Source organism: Myodes glareolus, chromosome 18 (genome assembly GCF_982192425.1).
Source record: "Myodes glareolus chromosome 18, mMyoGla1.1, whole genome shotgun sequence".
NCBI lineage: Eukaryota > Metazoa > Chordata > Mammalia > Rodentia > Cricetidae > Myodes > Myodes glareolus.
The window spans coordinates 72,554,298-72,565,515 of NC_142043.1; the positions used below are offsets into that span (position 1 = coordinate 72,554,298).

Genomic DNA, 11,218 nt, shown 5'->3' on the forward strand with positions numbered 1-11,218 from the left:
TATTATGCACTGGGAAATTTTTATTCATTAATTAATAGATGCTAGATATACTCCTGGTGCCCTGGGTTCCTGGAATGAAAAACTATGGGTGGCTAGTTTTATTTCAACTTGTCACAAGCTATTGTTGCTTGGGAAGAGAGAACCTCAATTGAGAAAAATGTACCCAACATGTTAGCTTACAAAAAACCTGTTGTGCAATTTCTTGTTTAGTAATTAAGGTAGGAGTATCCAGGATATTATGGGTGATGTCATCCCTTGACTGTTGGTGCTCTAAGAATACAGGCTGAGCAAAAAATAATCAAACAAGCTAGTAAGCAGCTCTTCTCTATGGCCCCTTTATCAATTGTTGTTTCCAGGTTTCTGCTTTGAATTCCTCCCCTCATTTCCCTGCATAGTGAACTGACTAAATATTTTAAGTTGAAATACTTAAAATGAAATACCCATTTCCCAAGTTGATTATAGTCATGATGTTTGTTCTCAGGAATAGAAACACTAACTGAGACAAAGGCTATTAGCCTGGCAGCCAACTGGAAGGCCATCATGTCAAACCTGGCTGCTGCAAACACCGATGCCTTGAAAGAGTCACACAAAAACTGCATCTGATTACTGCTGAAGTGTAATGTGAGCTGCAGAAGGTACTATTATAGCCATGACTGCCTCAAATAATTTGAACCAACCATGCCATCACAAGCCCTGGTGAACTTCAGATACTAATCATTCTTAGGTAGACTCAACTCAGGCCATGGCAGGAGCATTTCTCTGTAAGTCCAATAGCAGGGCCACGATTGATTCAAAATCAATTCTTCCTATGCAAGGTCCATCTCAGAATTTCCTCTCAAAACTTCTTTAGTTGTATCCCAAAGACCCTGCAAGCTGTGTGTACACTTTTAATTCCAGGAACTTTCAATTTTCCTCCCTGATCCCATGAATGTATCACTAGTCTTTCAAAAGTGTCTTGTTCTATTCTAGGTGGTTTTATAGTTTCTGTGCTCTCTTGATATTGATTATTAGTTTATGATAATGTGATATAATAGGAAATTAACTCTAATCTTTCATGTTTTTTAATATTTCTCTTATGTCCTAAGAAACAAAAGTTGCCAAACTGTTTAATGTTGAAACACAAGATCTGAATTTACCTATGGTAGTTATATAGACTAGATCAGCACTTATTTGCAACAGAAATAAATTTCTGAACAGATGAGTTCTTTGATGTATTCTTCCAAACATTTAAAAAGGATAAATAGCCATCCTCAAAAACTTCCAAAAGATAGTAGAACATGAACTATGCTCCTCTTTTTTGTTGCACAAATAAGGTCAGTATTACCTCATTTGGTGAAGCCAAACAGATCTCTCATGACAAGAAAATTTAAACCAACATTACGTGAAGTAAGAATAAAACAATAACAACAACAATCACCCACTATACAATACTAGAGACTTAGTCCAGCAGAATACTAAAACAATTTACACACTATATGACTTTTTTCAGTTATGAATAGGTGTATGAAATCAGTAACACAATTATTGCAGATGATGAAGATTCCATTTCATGACATCCAAAATATTTTCAGGATTTAGAAAAATCAGATAATAAAATAGTAACAGAGAGAAATAACCAGCATCTATAGTAAACAACAGTCAACACACTATGATGAGACTAAAAACTTAAATATCACTAACAAGCTAAGAATACAATATTCACGACCTTAACTCAAAACGCAGAGTGTCTAGGCATGAATAAATGCTCTGGTTTGTATAACTTCTTCAGGAGACCCCATGTTGGACCTTTGTCATCAGGTGGCAAAGCTGATGCAGTGGAAAGATGGTTAGGCTATTGGGACACACTCCTTGTGGATAAGATGATTCAGATGTTTTTGATAGAACTATTTCTCAGGAGAAAGGGCTGCTGCAGAGTGAGGCTGCTCTGCCCAGAGCTATTGCCATATCCATAAGGACTCTCAGGAGGGCAATGCAGTGACTCCTGAAACTCAACAGTGAGAAGAGATTGTGAGTCTCCTGGGGAGAGTAAAATGAAAATGACTCAGAACACAGAAGAATTTTAGCATAATATGCTTAGGGCTCATTGTTCTCCAGAAAAGAAGAAAGTATATATATGTTCTAGGAGTAGTAATGCTTGTGTGTGTGTGATACTGGGACATTGCCTTGAAGGACATGGTGCTCTCTCCTGAGACACAATCTTCTTGGCATCAGGTATGACTTTTCACCATAACAAAAGCTTTTCAGTACAATGTAGAGATGAGGATGGGGATGTTGTGTGTCCTCTGTATGCAGCAAGGAAAGGATGAAGAGAAAGTCTGGAGTAGCTAATCAGAAGCAAAAACTACTTAATTATCACTTCAAGTACTGTGATTGGAGGTAGGTGGCAAAGTTTATTTATCAAGACTAGGCCTGTAGAGGGTGAATTAAAGCATATAAAAGGATATTTAATACTCAAAACATTTTCCTGTTCTTTTTATTCTAATTACTTACTGTCTCCTTCTGTTAAGACTTTTATAGTTTATGCAGACTTGAGCATCCACCTCAGAAAATAGCTCTCTATTGCTATTAATCACTTGCTTCCTGGTGAATTAGAATTCATTTGTCACTGTGATGCTCATGTTATATGATACATTGTAATCTAATCAAGTGATCCCACTCTTTCTTCTGGGTTGACCTAAAGTGTTACTCAGCTGCATAAATGGTCCTTGGTGAGTGAATGTGGTAAAACCGGGAAGTGAGCATCCTAATTATCTTTTCCTGATCAATCTACAGAAATTCTGTGTGCTGTTATAGAATTTTAGCCATTATTTAATAGTACAACTCTCACTTCCTGGCAGTTTCTACATGCAGACACTGTACTGTTTCAGAAACAGTATCTTACAGTGTGTCATAACCTACAAGATCAGACAAGGTACTGAACCCACCAATGAACTTTCCTAACCTTCTGACACCAGGAAAATGATGTTTTTCACCTGTATCATTCACAAAATAGAACAACGTATAGTGAGCTTGACTTGGGGCTCTGGGATTTGAAATGTATCATGCAAAACCAAGACTGTAAGACATCAAAATCCTCTCATCTCATGCACCATCTCTTGCATATAGCTAGTTGCCAAGTGAACCACCAGTTCATAGGGAACACATTATAACACTGAAGGCCTATATATAAAATAGAGCTGACTATTGGTATAAAACCACTTAAAATAGGTTAACTAGAAAGTTGGGGGAGATTCTATCATGCAGTGTTTAAAAGGAACCAGTGATTCCAAAATTAAGGTCAAGAAAATGTAACCGATGAAAGGCAGATAGGATATTTACACCAGAGTATTCTGACTCTTATTTCTTTCTCAAGAATCTTGATACTCTTTCAGAGTAAATACTTTTCTCTCCACAGAAGGAGATGAAAATATATCATTCTACTTGTGTGTCCTAAACTGAGTTCCTGAAAATTTAATTGAGACTCAAGACCACACTCTTTATATGGAGAGCTCTTTATACAAATATAGAAACTACCACTAAATACCGGGTATTTAAGAAAATATTTCAAATTTAAAACATATCCCTTTCTCGGTTAGCTTTTCGGATTTTCCTTTGCTCAATCACATGTGGATTTTGTCTATACAAAATACATGAGAAATATAGATATTTGAATTTAATATAATACACAGGAAAGTTTAAAATACTTTGAAGTAAGTATAAAATGCATCACAACACAATACTCGATGTTTTGGCTATTTTTACAAGAGCTGAATTCCCTGAGAGTCCAAGTAATCCAAGACTTCCTGCTTCATGCTCATCAGAACTTTAAGTCAGACCAGGTGTTCTCTACCCTTAAGTTTTTAGAACTTCTGCGTGCACAGGTGAATATCTATCTAATAGATACAATAATTCATTATACACATTTATATCCTCTCAGGAAAGAAGATGCAGGCACCATTTTTATGTGTGCATGAAGGTTTTAATTAATTTTGCTTTTCCATTATCCACAAAATAAAAAATACAATTTAGAGAGCAATTAATGAATAGGGGCAAAGATTATTGGTTGTGGTGTGAGTTTCCCCAAAATACAGTGTACACAAAGGTGAATATAGTATGGCTGTGTGTAGACATACAACATGTTCATATCTTGTGTAGCTAGTAAGCATTCAGCACCTCACCACTTTAAAAGTGATTTTAGGGAAGTAACCTAGTTCTCACTGAAGCAGTCTCGTGGGGGAATAGATTTCTTTCTCAGCCCCTTTTAATAAGTGGTCAAATTAAGGAACAGAGTTTAAACAGTGTTATCCACATTGTTGTCTTTACTAAGATTTTAACTGATACAGAGTCTTCCCAGAGTGAACCCTTATTATACTCTATGTGCACATGCGTATGTTTCTGCATGTATATACAGGCATACAATATATGTGACATGTATGTATGTACATGTTTTATATATGCTAATTAACATTGGTAATATAATTATTTAAAATAATTTGGGAACCCTAAAGCCCATATTTGGTTAGTGGATCAACCATGACGTGATATACTCACATACAACATAGCATGACCTGGTGATACTTGGTTTATCAAGTGAGTAGAGGGAGGACCGATTGGTTGAAAGTATCTCCTATTCTGCTCATCTTGAAAAAAACATTGTATACTTAGATTTTTGGGTGGGAAAAAAACCACAAATTTCATCAGAACCGCATATACCACAAAAAACAGTAAGGGTCATCTCATTTGAAAGGAAAAGATACCAGACTGAGAGATAAATGACCAGGCTGAATGTGAAACATTTGAAGACCATGAGGTTGAACTCCAGAGGATTTAATGGGAAGTAACAGGCAGAATATCAAAGGAGGCAGAGTAAGGTAAACACTGAAACTTCTCATTACATGAGAATTTACGGACTGGTAAAGATGGCAGATGTAATGATAGAAAAGTCTGTACACAGTCTCTGTAGCAGGCTGTACTCAGAAAGAAATGAGATGTAATCACCACCACAGTGGTAGATGCTATTTTAGCAGTTTTAGTGTGAAAAGCATGAAGAATGACTGTTAGGTGGAAGAGTTGTGTGATTTCCAGAAAAAAGACAAAGTTACACTGGAACTGAAGAGTTTACCAGACAAACAATGAAGCAAGGACACAGCAGCCTCCCAGTGAGAAAGTGAGCAAAGATAAAATGAAGTGTATAAATACTATACATGCAAAAAATGCAAAGCATTTTGATGGGATTGTAATGGGAGGTCCATTGAGTAAAAGGTTAAAGAGAAATTTCTATCATTCCAGGCATGATGAATCACTCTGGGAATCCCACCATTCAAGAGACTGAGGCAGGGATATTAGGAATTAGATGTCAGCCTGTACTACATATCAAGACCCCATCTATTTTACTCTTTTTTCTTTATTAAACTCAATGCCCTGATTCATAGAATCTTACGAATAATAATAATAAAATAAAAATTTAATGTGCAGACCATGATACTCTCACTAAGAAAGCATACTCTATTAAAAGATGGGAACTATTAAGATATGGAAATTGCTGGGTGGTGGTGGAATATACCTTTAATCTCAGCACCTGGGAAGAGAAGCAGTTTGATCTCTGTGAGTTCATGGCCAGGCTGCTTTCCAAGATGTTATTTGATTTTATTTTATCTTCACATAAATATGAGTCACGCTTGAAGGAATGATATTTTAAGGCATGTATATGAATATTAGCTACAGAAATCACAGAATACTCTGGCCCTAATACACTCTGAGATGGGTTGGAGAGAGGGTATCCATAACAATAGGAAAGCATAGATATGAGTTGGTGGGAGAGCAGATTTTCAGGGTGACATTGATAACTTGTCAATGAAAAGCAAGCGAAAAGAATTGAGCCACAATGGATGTTTTCATTTTCTTTTACTTGGCTGATATCTTACTCCACAAGTGAGGCTGAACTCAAACCAATGGTAAGCTTTCTGCCTCAGCTTCATCAGGGCTGGGAATACAAGGGTAAAGCACCTGTCCTAAGTCCTGGGTCACTCAAAATAATGCTCAGTACACGTTGGAAAATCACCTGATGTGGTAAGCAGAGAAGGGGTTAGATACGACACTTTGTGAGGATAAATGCTTGTCTGAAAACTTTAATTTTATGACTGAAGCTAAACATTCTGTCTCTGACTTAACTGAAGATCATAAGTATTAAACTGAATAATTTTCCCCATCTGCAAGAATCCTTCTGATGACTTGCTCTGCCCTCTTCCAGGAGATGAATGTCAACTGCTCCCTGTGGCAGGAGAACAGCTTGCCTGTCAAACGCTTTTCATTTGCCACGTTCTCTGAGGTGCTTCCTCCTGTTCACCCTCATCCTCCTCATGTTCTTGGGATCACTGACAGGCAATGCACTCATAGCCCTTGCCATCTTTACCAGTCCAGCCCTGCACACACACATGTACTTTTTCCTGGCCAACTTGTCTCTCCTGGAGATTGGCTACACTTGCTCTGTCATACCCAAGATGCTGCAGAGTCTTGTGAGTGAGTCCCGAGGGATCTCTCGGGAGGGTTGTGCCACACAGATTTTTTTTTCACTTTCTTTGGAATAACTGAGTGCAGTCTATTGGCAGCCATGGCTTTTGACCGCTACATGGCCATATGCTCCCCACTCCACTATGCAGCCCGAATGAGTCGTGGGGTATGTGCCCATTTGGCAATGGTTTCATGGGGAATGGGATGCATAGTAGGGTTGGGACAGACCAATTTTATTTTTTCTTTGGACTTCTGTGGGCCCTGTGAGATAGACCACTTCTTCTGTGACCTTCCACCCCTCCTGGCACTTGCCTGTGGAGACACATCCCAAAACGAGGCTGCTGTCTTTGTGGCGGCAGTCCTCTGCATAATCAGCCCATTTTTACTGATCATTTCCTCCTATGTCAGGATTCTGATTGCAGTGCTGATGATGCCTTCACCTGAGGGACGCCATAAAGCTCTCTACCTGTTCCTCCCACCTACTCATAGTCACACTCTTCTATGGCTCAGCATCTATTACCTACTTGAGGCCCAAGGCTAGTCACTCACCAGGAATGGATAAATTCTTGGCCCTCTTCTATACAGCAGTGACATCCATGCTGAACCCCATCATCTATAGTTTATGGAACAAGGAAGTCAAAGCAGCACTGAGGAGAACTCTCGGAGTGAGAAGCTTTCTTACAAATAATGGATAACAGGACCATGCAAAATTATTCCCAAATAAGAATGCACATACAACTAGAATAAGTAAACAAACATTGGTACATTTTTCTGTCTGAGTTATTGATGTGTGATGTCATTCTGTAGGCTGTGAATATGTATTGCTTTTATTGATTGATGAATAAAACTGTTTTGTCTTATGGCAGGGCCAAATGTAGCTATGCAGGAAATCCAAACAGGAAAAAAAAAAGGTGGAATCTGAAAGACACTGAGGAAGAAAATTGCCAGAGCATTACCAGTAAGCCACAACCACATGGTAATACACAGAATTGTAAAAACTGGTTAATTTAATTTTGGGAACTAGTCAGTAATATGCCTGAGACATTACCAAAACAATTATAATTAATATTAAGACTCTGCAAGTTCATCTGGGAACTGACAAGAAGGAGAGTAACCTCCAGTTCCAACTTATATAGAGTATCTTTGTAATTTTGAAGGTACCTCTGCATTCAGGGCTATGTTCTAATTACGAATTCTGAAATGATTTCAAATACTAAGGGATACAACTTAAGAGACCTATACAGTAGAGAGCATTCTATTATGTTTTCGTTAAGGATGAAAATCTAAATTGCTATATCTCAGAAGTTTTGCAAATTCAAGTCCCTGATGCCCCCAAGATTTCTGCTTCCTATCCAGATATATCACACACAAATCTTTATTCCAATGTAACTATATAATGGTCTTATATCAGTCCATGTTTTTATTTCATAGTGTCACATGCTGAAAGTCTTTGAATTCTTTTGTAAATTGTAATTAACTAAAACAGTGTAAATATTACAATATACTGAAATGTTAATTTGAAACTATTTGCTTTATAATATTAAAGAAAACATTTATTTTCAAGTGTTTCCATGAAAGTTTTTTTAATGTTAAATGGACAATATTTTGGAACTTGCAGGTTATTCAGGTCAGAGAAGCAGCTCGATTAACTGAATGTCGTTACCCGCTCCCTCCATTCTTCCCAGTCCCATCCCCAGTCCCATCCCCAGCTCTGCAGCAGAACACCCACTGTAGTAGCCCCCTCCTCTCTGAAATCCCACCCAAAAGATCATGTAGACCTTCTTCTGCAATATTTCTTCACCCAATATTTCTTTAAACTGATATCCCAGTATGTAACATCTACAGGCATTTCCTGGGGTGAGCAGGCCCTGCAGGCCATGGAAACAGGTAGGTCAGTTGCAGATCTTAGTTTCTCCCTTCTCTCTTCCAAATCCAATTCCTTTTGACACCTCTAGCTCTATAACAGACGACTTGTTTCAGCCTCATCTCCATCTCTGTTCCCATCTTCACTGCAACACACAGGTGTTCACCTCCAACCTTTCTTCCTGCACTCATCACTTCATCCTAGATGCCAAAACCAGCAGGCATTCTCCAGGAACCCACAGGTTACTTCTGCCAGGGGAAAAAAGTATTCTAACTGTGGATAGTCAAGGCTTCTCCTCTCCAGAAAATTCAAACCTTTAGTCTCTCCGCATCTCTATAGCAAATCACCTGATAAGGCCTCCACCTTCTCTCTGCCCCCATCTCTAGTGGATCATACAGAGCTTCTGCTCAAAACTTCTTCCAGACCCAACTCCTGCTGACTTTCTCTGGTAACCTGCCAGCCATGTCTGGCTGAGAAGTAAGTAGGCCAGTGAGCAAGGTAAGTAAGCTTCAGATTTTTCACCCACCCTCCTCTCCTCCATATTCAATCACCTGTCTCATCTCCAGATCTGTAGCAGACTATCTGTTGTGGCCTCTTCTCATTCCCTGCCCCTGTTCCTAGAGGACTGAGTAGATCCTGGTACAGTATACAACTTTCCTCCTTCTTGTGGGCCATGGGCCTTCCCTGTTCCTCCCTCCTAACCCATCCACATGAATGTGAGTTCCCAAAACTTAGAAACACATTTTACATGGAATACCCAATGGCCACAATTATCAGCATCCCAGAAGAATTTCTTACCAGGAACCACACAGCCACCATACTTTCCTCAGAATCAGAGAGTGCAACAGAAACCAAGGAACAAAATATCCACGCAACAAAAAAAGGCTATACATCAGCATCTCTAATTACAGTCTTTCCAAATTTAGACCTGAGTGTAAGATATAATCAATTAAAGGACAATATGTCTCCCAATAGAGACAATCCTACAAGTTGTAATGAAATCTCACAAAAGTTGGGTCAGGGTTCTGTTCGTGTCTTTGCAGGAAAACAGAAAATACCCATCTTTAAGTAGCCTAGAGACACTGGGCATCTAAATGCCTAAAGAATAAAAAATATAGCCATCTAGAAAGAATCAGCAAGCAATGAGAATTCTGACTTATGATACAATATCCTCCACAGGGCAATATGTCAGTACTTAAACATACATATCTCTTCACTTCTTAGTACAGAGATAGACCTGACTCACTTAAAAATCAAAGCTGGCTTTAGAACTGGATGATTGCTCTCCTCTAAATTCAAGCAAGTTGCTAAAAGAAAAATTTAGAGTTTCTGTCTCATCAAGAGTCACCTTGAATGAAGATAAAATCTAGGGACAAAAGTTATTAAAACTCTGTTTTCAAATATTTTACTTCTCTGCATACCTATTTCTGTCTCTGTGGTACCTTTCTTTGAATACATGGTTATATAAATTCACTTTCCATTTTGATATGGACAATATTTTAGTTTTCTATAATGAACAATAAATTTTTCTACAGTAATCTCTGAAGTCTCCAGGAAGAAAATGGGGCCCCACAACAATGATTCCACCTGGTTCATATGGTGCCATTATGCTGCTATCACCACACTTGAATAGGTTTTGAGCTACAAAATGCTCAAGATAATTCGAATTTGGCTAGCTTTGGTGGTGTTCTTTCTTACAACATTCTGGCCAGATCTTCAAATAAGAACTTCAGAAAAACCCTTCCAACTACTCAGAGAATATATACAATTTTACCAGATAGTAATCTTGAAACTTAATCATCATTTTAGTTTTTAAAGGATCCCACAGAAATAATATTGCACCCATGACAACTGGAAGTAATTCTAAAAGCCACTCATGACTGAGTACATATTATATTTGTGTTTCTGGGTCTGGGTTATCTCACTGAATATTATTTTTTTCTAGATCCATCCATTTGCCTGATAATTTCAAGATGTCATTATTTTTTTCTGCTGTGTGGTACTCCATTATATAAACATACCATATTTTTTTATCCATTCTTTTTTATTAATTAATTAATTTATTTATTAAAAATTTCCACCATCTCCCCGCCGCCCTTTTTCCCTCCCCCTTCCCACCTCCCCCTCCCTCTCTAGTTCTAAGAGCAGTCAGGGTTCCCTCCCTTCCATCCAGGTCTAGGAAAGTGAGCATCCAAAAAAATCAGGCTCCCACAAAGTCAGTCCATGCATTGGAATCAAAACCCAGTGCCATTGTCCTTGGCTTCTCAGTCAGCCTTCATTGCCGGCCACATTCAGAGTGTCCAGTTTGATCACATGCTCCATCACTCCCAGTCCAGCTGGCCTTGGTGAGCTGCCATTAGATCAGTCCCACCGTCTCCGTGGGTGGATGCACCCCTCATGATCCTGGCTTCCTTGCTCATGTTCTCCCTCCTTCTGCTCCTCATTGGGACCTTGGAAGCTAAGTCCAGTGCACCAATGTGAGTCTCTGTCTCTATCTCCATCCATCGCCAGGTGAAGGTTCTATGGCGATATGCAAGATAGTCATCAGTGTGGCTATGGGACAAGGCCAGTTCAGACACCCTCTTCTCTGGGGTCCAAGGAACAATTTGGAGACCTCTCCTTGGACCTGGCAACCCCTCTAGAGATAAGTCTTTTGCAAACCATAAAATGGCTCCCTTAATTAAGATATTTACTTCCCTGCTCCAATATTCACCCTTCTTCCATTCCACCCATCCCATTACCCCAAGCTCTCCTGAACCCTCCCTTTCTTCCTTCTCTCTACCCATCTCCCCTTACATCCACTGCCCCTCACATCTCCGTGCACTCACGTATTGCCTGGCAATCTTGTCTACTTCCAATATCCAA

At 38.9% G+C, this 11,218-nt stretch overlaps 1 pseudogene; it reads left to right on the plus strand.

The window, feature by feature from the left end:
- The first annotated feature begins 6,232 nt into the window (after positions 1 to 6,232).
- Positions 6,233 to 7,184, plus strand: LOC148119296 (olfactory receptor 10C1-like; annotated as a pseudogene).
- The last annotated feature ends 4,034 nt before the right edge of the window (positions 7,185 to 11,218 follow it).